Genomic DNA, 10,068 nt, shown 5'->3' with positions numbered 1-10,068 from the left:
CACCTTAACTGGAGCTGAACATCAGAAAGCAATTTAATGAAACCAAGGTGCTTCGGGGGCAAGTCCTTCCATCACCTGCCTTTCCCCTTCCCCCGTAGCTATCCTCTTCTTATTTCCATGATTACTGGTACCTGATTATTTCATATCTCTTAGGAAAAGCATTACAGTGTGGTTTACCAGTGGGTCTCCCTTTAAGTACTCGTAATTTAGGTGACGGGGTGCTGGTGTTTCTTTCCGGGTTCTTTGTGCTGAGCCTGTTCATTGTTCAAAAAATGGCGTTAGTGAATGCTGGCCTCCCTATGGGAACTCCACTTTGAAGCTTTCTGCATAACATATTCTTCCTTTTTCAAAAACAGTAGTTGTACACCTTATGACTATCTTGCCTTTTCTCTTAACGTGCAGTCCCATCTAAGTGCAAACCAGTGAGACACATGGTAATCACAGAAATTTATTTTTGCTAAGAAGGCCTGGTGGGTGGCCCCAGTAACAGTTTTCTTATCTAGGAAGTGGTTTGATTATTTTTACCTGTGACACTATGATAAACTCCAGAGTATTCACCCAAGGGGACTGGGATGGAGGGCATGGAGCTGCCAGCTCCACCATCCGGATGTGGGCTAAGGCGACTGAAAACAGCCTTGCTCTCCGGCATCAATTCCCCTCTTTCTCTCCAGAGCAGCAATAGCTGAGGCATTGGCATGCAAATACTTGCAAAGTGAAAATGGATACACTTCCACAGCTCCTGTCCCTGGCCTCTGGAGGACAGCCTGCCAACCGTGTGTGCATGTCACTTTGGCACCAAGACAAATGTTCCCTGGAGCATAGACTGAAACCACCAAACTGATATCACATGGGATGCCAGCCAAAGCCTGACCTTGCTCTCTGTAGGTGAGTGGCTGTGGAATTAACCTGTGATGGTCTCCTGCTCCTGCCTAGTTGGTGGCCTGGATTTTTGCTTTTGGTTTCTTGCTTTTGCTTTTAATGCCACATTTGAGTCTCGTCGCTTTGCCACTCCACTGGTGTCTACCAGCCACAAAAACATTCTCATGCTCTTGGTTGTAAACAATGGGTAGCCCTGTGGTCTCAAAAATGGGGAAACCAAAAATTTCTTCTTGCCCTGAGTTTTCTTGGTCCTTCGGCGGGGTGGGGGCAGAGAGGCACATACAGACTGCTTCAAAATCATGCCAAGGTAGGGGGCTGGAGTTTGGCATCGCTGGCATCTGAGTTTGCTGTTTGCTCCTTTTGCATCCTCCTCTTCTACATTTTTCCTGCTGCTCCACCTCCCCCCACCCCATCCTCCTTTTTTGGTTTTCAACCCCTATTTATTCAGAGGTTCCAACAGTTGAAGTTTTTCATGAATTCAGAGCTTTAATTTAGCATGTGGGGTACTGGCTCTTCCAGCAAGCTGCTTTGGTCATTATTTCCAACTTGAGAGAATAAAGAGGCAGCAGGGGGTGTCATAGAAAGAGTTGGCGCTGGAGCCAGGAGGCCCTGGGTACCAGTCCTGGCTCTAACTAGCAGTTGGAGTCTGGGAGGGACACGCCCTGGCCACAGGCCTCAGTTTCCTCGTGGAGAAGATGGGGAGTTTGGACAGGAAGATATCTCTTGCCTGTCTTACGTAGTTGCTCTGCTGCCCTCACTGTTGACATGAAATCCATCTATTATTGGGTTGTGCCAGTCACACTTTTTTCTTTCCTTTTGAAAAACTTTATTGTTAAAGCAATGAATGGGGAGATGTGAGAGGAGTCCCTAAACTAGATTTGTCAACTACAGGATAATGAAAAGGAAAATCTGCTTCTTAAAACCAGTATCCAGAGGCTGATAGCCTAGAAATAAAATGCTGCTTCCTGTCTTAAAATGCAGAAGAATGTTTTCCAGCAGGATGAGAAAGTGATGGAAGCAACAATGTGCTAGTGCTTTTAAAGGATCCCACTTCTGTACTGTGGCATAAGCACATGTGACTGCTCAAGCAAAATCGTACTTTTGGAAGGAAAAGGTTAAAGTTGGCTACTGATATTCATCAGGAGATGGATATTTAATCTTTAATCTCTTGTCCTAGCCCTCTACTTTGGATCAACTCATTATCCCGAATAAACGGTGTGTCATTCCCATTATTTATGTTTCACTGCAGCCAAAGTATCTGGACCTCGTTTTAGTGAGCGCCATTCATTTCGACCCATTCAGTATTAATCTCCCTGCTAACATCTTTCCTGTTCCATGTGCTGTCTCCTATTTGCTTTTATGTTTTCTGCAGAGTGTTTATAAAAGGATAATCTTTTACAAAGCAGACAGAATTTTTGTGTATAAACTGCTCTGTTTGAATGCCTCATTGATATACCATCTAAAAACTGAAGTGTTCAGCAAGATTAGCAGAGCCCTGAGCTACTGAGCTGGGGGCAAACATGAGAATGGGTGTCTCCTCCGCAGGAGGCAAGGGTGACGCGCGATGCTTTTGCTTTCGCAGTCGTTGTAGAGGCAGAGCCTCTGCCCGTGAGGATCCTGAACATTAAAGGACCACAAAGCAAGCTACTGAGAAGTTGCTGGGACAAGGGCGAAGTGAATGGTGGTCCTATGACTTCTTTCCCGAAATCTTGGCAAATGCCATGACATGACAAACACCAGGTTTACGTGTAGTGTCCATTTCAGCTAAACCTTTTTAACTTCCACAACGTCTCCACGCCCTGTTGTCCAGTTGCACTGGAGTGAAATTGTGTGTGTCCTTCTGGCCGACCCTATAGAAAAGGTGGTAGGAATAGAGGAAGGACCCAAAGGAGGAGGTGGAGAAGGTGGAAGGTCTCCTGCTGCCACGTCTTCTCTCCCCAGGGACTGGGGTCTCATCCAACCTTTCTCTTTCATAGAGAGGAAGTGGAGAGCACTTCATTTTTATAGTGGACAAAGATGGTCCCTTCATGGAGTTCTGCATGGCATGGGGTCTCAAATATGCCACTGATGAAAGGACTTAACAGATGGACTCTGAGAATAGGAATACATTCAAGAAAAAAAAATTAAAAAATAACATACCAGTGGAAAGGGGTTGCAAGTCTGGCCACTGTGGGAGCTGAGCACAGGGAGCTGCACTGCACAAACGTTTTGTACCTCAGACGGGGTGAGTTCAGCTGGTAGAGATGCATAGAAGCATCTGAAACACAAACTGTGCTTGAGTTTTTAGTTGGCAACGCTGTGGGGAAAAAAATCCCAAGATGCCTGGTGCCAAAAATTATACGTGCCTTCAAAGAGTATTTTTTCCAACAAATTGATCACTTTGATTACTCAATAGCAAGCTTGTTATTTTCTGAGGAGTGCCCTTTGTATACACGAGAATTTTTTGCTTACATTTCCACATTTATTAGGGAAAAGTTCAAGACAGGCATGTAGTCATGTCATCTTAACAGCCTGCCAAATCTTTTCTGAAGATTTAAGCTATAAAAACACTCAGAATTTAGCCATCAAGACTCAAGAAGCACTACTTGGGATTTCATTTAGCTAAATGCCATCCTCGCTGGCCACTTGGGAGGGTGTTAACTAGGAGGGATGCCTCTGCCTCAATCTGCAGTCCCCACCAAGACAAGAGCAGACAAATGCTGGGGAGCCCTTGAATCTAGCTTCCTTGGGCTGCTCTGTGTGGTCTTTGGGAAAGATGACAATGAAATGACAGCTTGTCCTCACCACTTGGCAGGAAGGCTGTGTATTTGGGGTTGGGGGAGGGACTGGGAGAAACAGGGGGATTTTTTTGCAGTAAGCCTGGGTCAAGTGCAATGTCTACAAGAACAAAGGGACCAGGTCTCATAGCACAGGATCAGTCTCTCGACTGCAGAGAAGTTCACAAGGATGACTCCTTCCAGCCTCCTTAGGAAAATATAAAATAGACTCCTCAGAGAGAGGGGCTGCTCCAGTGATCTCACAGGTGTCCGTCTCCGTGGTGCCTTGTTTTGATCTTTATTTCTTCCTGCTTTCATTTTTTTCTTCTACACTTTTATTCCCTTTCTCCTCCTTCCTGTTTCTTCAGTCTTCTTTGCCCCACCCTCCCAACAAGCCCTGGCTCCCTCCTTCCCTCTCTCTCCTTCCTTCAATCCAGCATTTCTTATCTTTATCTTGGGGCTGTCAGAGACTTTAAGAGCATAGAAGATAAGGTCGCTCCTTCAAAAATGTTTTTGGGGTGAGAAGTTAATATGCAGCATCCCACAGCAAAGTCCCAGCTCCACTCCCAATTCCAGCTTCCTGCTAGTGCACACTTGGGAAGCAATGGTGATGGCTCAAATGATTGAGTCCCTGCCATCTATGTGGGAGACCTGGTTTGAGTTCGTGGCTGCTGCCTTGGACCTGGCCCAGCCTCGCTTGTTGTGGGTTGTTCGTCAGTCTCTCTGCCTCTCAAATACATACATATATACATACATAAACACTCTTAAAAAAAAAAAAACTCTACAAAGTAAATTGGTAAGCATGGCCACCAGGAAAAGTGTCTAATGTAAGGATGGCCGGTGGAGTTCATTTTGCATTTCAGCACCCATCACTCATGTGAGGCTGCAGGGAGCCCTGTGTGGAGAGGATTCTGAGTTCAGAAAGGGGCTCAGAGGAATGAATGCCCTGATCAACCAGATGTGACAGCAGAGGACACAGGGAGAATGGTGGGGACACATGGGAGAAACTTCTCCTGGGTCTCAGTCAGGCTTTCTCAACTGTGGCACAGCTGACACTGAGGCTGGCCCATCCTTTGTGGCTGGGGCCTGTGCCGTGTGGTGTGGGGCAATGTTTGCATCCCTGGGTCACTACCCATGAGGTGCCAGTAGCACCCCTGCAGCTGTGACAACCAAAACTGTCTCTAGACATTGCCAAATGTCCCCTGGGAGCAAAATTGCCCTTCTTTTAAAATCAGTGGTGTATGTAATTATCGCAGGATTAAATACAGGGAGTAAATGAGAAAGTTACAGGGGTGGGAAGGATGCAGAGTTTTGTGGAAGGGGCGAGGCTGTTCAGGAAGCACGGGATTTGTTACGGCAGAGAACAAATTCTTGTCACTGTTGGGGCCGGATAGGCTGAGTTTGGGCTCCATTTCCATGGTTCTGAGGTCATGTCTGTGACTAGACCAGGATCCTGGGGACAGGAGCCTTGAACCTCACAGCAGGAAGGGTTGGAATTGTGACAGCTGATTAACAGCAAGATCAGTGGAACTGTAGGCTACGTTGTTCAATGCAGGTGGGGTCTCCTGTGTTGGAGGTCTCAGCAAACAAGGACTGACTGCATGGTGGAGTGGTCCAGAGGTAAGGCAACGGGAAGAATTCCCCTGTAGGCCCTGGGACTCCCGTGGGGCCTAGGACTCTAGGAGCTGGGAAGTGGGAATCATTTCCATTGCCAACTCCCTTCCTGAGGGTGGTCTTCACTTGTTTGGGGACTGGTAACCAGTGACACATACTCATCTACTTGATGAAATAAGCCAGTGACTTTGACATATTCAAAGTGTGCAGTTCAATTCTGGGCTGTATCTCCAATTGTGACATTGGGGTCATAGTGCAGCCCGTTCAGAGGGTTTGTGACCTGCTGGAAACATCTGGGTGTGAGCTCCACGTCTTGCTCAGAAGCTGTGAGATGACAAGTGCGTCCCCTCATCTCTCTGAGCCTCAGCTTGAAATCCACCGAATGAGGATAGTATTTCCCACTTTGCAAGTTGTCACAAGGATTAAAGGAAATGATATACATCAAATGCCATCTACAGAGATTGGCATTAATTAGGGGCTCCAAAAGTATTAGCTACCTTTCTTCTTGCTCTCTCTCTCATTCTACAATCATTCTTTGCTGGTAGGTTAAGAAAAGTGGGAACAGACAGAGGCTTCTGGTGTCTGAGTAGGGTTTCCTTGAAGCTGCCTTTGACCATGATCTGCCCACGCAGGACATTCGCCACTGCTAAAACATGTGGCTCAGCCTTCCACTGGTGGGATGAGACCACCTCTTTTAGGGAGGGCACAATGCTTTATCCCGTGTATCCGGTCAAGTGCTAATCTCATCGCACCTTCACAGATGCACCCATAGTAGTGTTTGGTCACATGTCTGGGCTCCCCCTGGCCCAGTCCAGCTGACATGGAAAAATCACCATCCTAAGTTTCAAGGTGCTCATCTGTAGACTGGGGGTCATAATAGTACTTGCAGGGTTCATGAGAGGAAGCTTCATCATCATCATTTTTTTTAAAAGATATTACTTATTTATTTGACAGAGTTAGAGAGAGGAATAGACAGAGAGAGAAAGAGAGAGAGAATTTCCATCTGCTGGCCACTCTCCCACATGGGCGGCAGGGGCCCTGTATTGGGCCATCCTCCGCTGCCTATCCCAGGCCATTAGCAGGGAACAGGATTGGAAGTGGAGCAGCTGGCCCATGAACTGGTGTCCATATGGGATGCCAGCACTGCAAGGCTGTGGCTTTACCTGCTACACCATAATGCCCACCCCATGAAAGCCTGTTTTGATCTCAGAGTTTTTGAAAATAGAGTGCCCTCCGTAGACTCTCCATAATGCTGTGTTATTGTGGTGGGTATTCTTATGGACAGCACCTACAGATGAGGACTGTGGGACAGAGGGCACTGAGGGTGCTAGGAGGGGCCAGAGGAGCAGGGCTGACTTCATAGGTGTGTGACTTGTGCAGTCACACCGGGCCTTGTGCCCAGAAGGAGGCTGTGCTTGGCTGAATGCTGTCTGAAAATGGCAATTATTTTTGAACAAGGGGTCTTGCATTTTCATTTTACACTGGACCCCCAAACCCTGGAGCTGTTTCTGGAGTGAAGAATAAGGATTTTTTAAAAAATGTCTTAAAAGGTATTAGTTGAGCTCCCTGGGTTCTGCGGCATTTCAGCTTCCCTCCCCTCCCCCACGGAATTCTGCAGGCATGAAAACTGCCACAAGACATTCATTTTTAATGACTTGTTATGGGCTTCTTAGCAATATATCTCTGGGTATTAAGGTGTGGAGTCAGAGACTTAAAATGATTGATGTCTTTGCTCCACACGAGGGGTCTCCCACACTTACCTAGTGCCAGAGATCCACTTGGGAAATTTATGGGCGCTCTTGGCAGCCTAAGCGGCCATCAAATATTAATCAAAAATATGTAATAACTAATATATACTTAAAGAATTGAAGAAAATTAATATTCAAGGGAAGCATTCAAGGACCCATAAAAATAACAAATGCTGAAGAGTCTCAGTCAAGGTTGGCAGGTTCAGGCCTCACCCTGCTCTTGTGCACTGGCTCAGAGGCTCTGGGTTTGTGGCTGCTCTGCAGATGCTGAGGTGTCAGGGAGAGGGGCTTGCTGTCTTTCCCCTTAGATCTGGACTCGAGCGGATGAGCAATGCCCCAGTTCAGGGCACTGCCGGTCTACCCCGTCTCCTCGCTGCATCTTTCTCCCAGCACCACGCACACCCAGTTTGCCACCAGGTCTTTATGGGGCTCTCTTTTGAGTCCCCTGAGGATAGACAGTGAGTGGCTTGTGCAAAGTGTTAGGCTGGACCATGTGGCTTCTGCAGCTTTGTATGTCAGAAATGGGCAGATAAGCCATTTTACGCGGTTCTAGGTAAAGGCTGATTAGATCTGACCTTTTCAGCAGAACTTTTAGATTCAAATGGAATGGCTGCCCCGGAGCAGGCTGGGTAAACTCCCATACTTTCTAGTTTCAGTTATTAGAACTTTAGCTGATTTGATGGCAGCAGGCCGATGTCCCAGTATTGGCTGAGGAAGACTCATTTTGCCTTATCTTGGTCACAAGGTGTGGAGACATGGACCTGCCTGGGGATTGGCACAGTGAGTTCCATCGTCCCAGTGGCTGCTTTTGGTTGAAAACTTCTGTAGCTCTTTCTGCTCCTCTCATGTTCTTGGTCGTGACCTCTTTCTGTCTACAACATTAACTTGGTCCTGCTTATCTCGGCAGCACGGGATGTACTGAAAAACTAAGTGATCCATTTGATTTTTTTATATGTTTGGTTTTTAAATTGACAAAAAAATCTATTTATTTATGGTGTACAACATGATCTTTTGTTATATGTGCACATTGTGGAGTGGCTAAATCAGCCATTTGTGTGTGTGTGTATGTGTGTGTGTGTACTGCTTCATTTACCACATTTTTACTGATGAGAATAGTTAACATCTACTTTTTAAAATAATTTAAGTGATCTGTTTTTGTTCTTAAAATAAAAATTCCTTAGCTGCAGCATTCAGATTCGTGGGCCTGCTTGTGCGTAGCTCTGCAGAAGCTGTGCATGGAAAGACAGCAACACTCCGCTTCTCGAGGGACCACGGCTGCTTTGAATCTGCAGAGAGGAGCAGATAGGGGCAGACTGCATCAACTTGGAAGGAGTGGTTTGTTCTGGTGCTGGCCCACCATGGCAGTTGCTGGTGTCTTCTGTTATTGTGGAAAATCAGGAGCGGAGCCTGTCACTTGTCATCTGTTCTTCGAGTGTAACCAACTTTTCTTCCATGGGCCATTTGGTGTGACTATGAATGATGGCTCTGGCTAAATGACACCATCCTGATGGTGGGGTAAACAGAAGTGATGCTGGAACAGGCGTCTTGGATCTGGCTTGTGTTTTCAGAGAGCTGCAGAAAGGGCCTGGGCCCAAGAAAAGCGTGCAGCACTGTTGGGGTGGAGAGCTTGCCTGTGCATGCTGTGGTCTCTCCCGTGCTGACTGAGGATTAAATCCTGAGTGACTGAGGTACCACCCAAGCTAGTGTTTGGGGAGTGATTCCATAAACTAGCTAGTGCTAGATTCCATATAGAGATTTAGAACATGCATGAAATGTCCATATCATAATTCTCCCATTTAGCTCAGTGCCCTTCTTCATTTCTAAGTCTGGAGAAGGAGGCTCAGAGGACCAAGTACCTTGTCTTAGGTCACACGGCTGGTAGTGGTAGAGCCGAAATGAGAAGTAGATTTCCTGCCTCCCAGTTTGGTGCCCTTTCAATTCTGTTGTGCATGTATTTCCATATCTGTTTCCTCTGTTGTCAGTTACCATTGTTCTACTAACAGCCGTTTGTTTTTTGAGGATTAATAAGACCCTCTGCTACTATATTAAAAGTACACATAAGTCATAACACTCAATTTAGAAACATTAAAATGGGGGAAAAGGCATCAAAAAATAGTGTGAGTTAGTGTTTAGGAACTCAGAGATGGGTTTCATGAAGATCGGGCTGAAATTCTAGCTCTAGCATCCATTTCTGATCTTGGGAAAGATATTCTATGTTTCAGATTCATCATCTTGGGGCTAAAAACATTACTTCCTCTAAGGGTTGATGTGCCCAGGAGTTGAGATAATATGTGTCCAACACTTGGCATGGTCCCTGGCACACAGTACCCATTGGGTTTGGAGTTACTATTATGTGTGTGTGTTGATGCATACCTTGTATGTGGACGTGACGGAGGTGAGGGAGGAGTACCTCAGGGGAGCAGCAGTGCAGTTGTAGGGATGGCTGCCTTCTCCTCTGTTGCCCATGGAGATATCACCTGAAGCATAGCATGCTACCAGGACAAACTGAGCAGGCCTTATGCAAGACTGAAGTAGGAAAATTTTGTCTATCAATAAAATAGGCTGTTTTTCATATTTCTTGCTGCCCCCCACCCCGGGCTGAATAGGAATTAAAAGAGGTAATTCATGCAATGTGCAGCCAGGTATACTTTGTGTACGTATACTTACTGTACCTATAGCTGGCATATTGTAACCGCTCAGCAAACATCAGTGTCTCTTGTATTATTAGCCCATTGTAGAGTTGTGTGGAAGACAAGAGAACAAAAGATAACACAAAAAACTTTTGGTTCATCTATCGAGGTGGCATATTAAATATATTCACAACCCAGTTAGTAAGGATAAGGACCATTCTTTCCATTGTACAGATGGAGCAACCGAGAGACTAAAAAGTGACATCACCAACAGGCGGTGACCTAAGGAGTCAGGGCCAGAACCAGGTCTGGAATACAGACTTCCTGGCGGCTGACCCAGGTTCCCTTCTGCCATGTGGCCTTCACCGGGAGGCGGGAAGAACCAGGGAAGTGTCTGTTTCAGCTCTCGCCCATTGCCCTTGGCTGTTTATCACCTATCCC

The 10,068-nt window shown here is 46.3% G+C and overlaps 1 long non-coding RNA gene across 9 annotated transcripts in view; it reads left to right on the top strand.

Moving 5' to 3' along the window:
- LOC103350974 (uncharacterized) overlaps positions 1–10,068 on the top strand; it is a 183,647-nt gene that overhangs the window by 54,978 nt on the left and 118,601 nt on the right. For 4 of the 9 annotated variants that reach the window (XR_011381444.1, XR_011381441.1, XR_011381439.1 and 1 more), the window contains exon 2: positions 737–885. The exons of 4 other annotated variants lie outside the window; for them this stretch is intronic. This is a non-coding gene — a long non-coding RNA (uncharacterized lncRNA). Of the gene's footprint in view, positions 1–671; positions 886–10,068 lie in introns of all 9 variants that reach the window. One more of the 9 variants, XR_007909623.2, reaches the window with a different exon arrangement.

This window comes from Oryctolagus cuniculus, chromosome 13, assembly GCF_964237555.1.
Source record: "Oryctolagus cuniculus chromosome 13, mOryCun1.1, whole genome shotgun sequence".
Taxonomy (NCBI): Eukaryota; Metazoa; Chordata; class Mammalia; order Lagomorpha; family Leporidae; genus Oryctolagus; species Oryctolagus cuniculus.
This window is presented reverse-complemented; position numbering and strand designations above follow the sequence as displayed.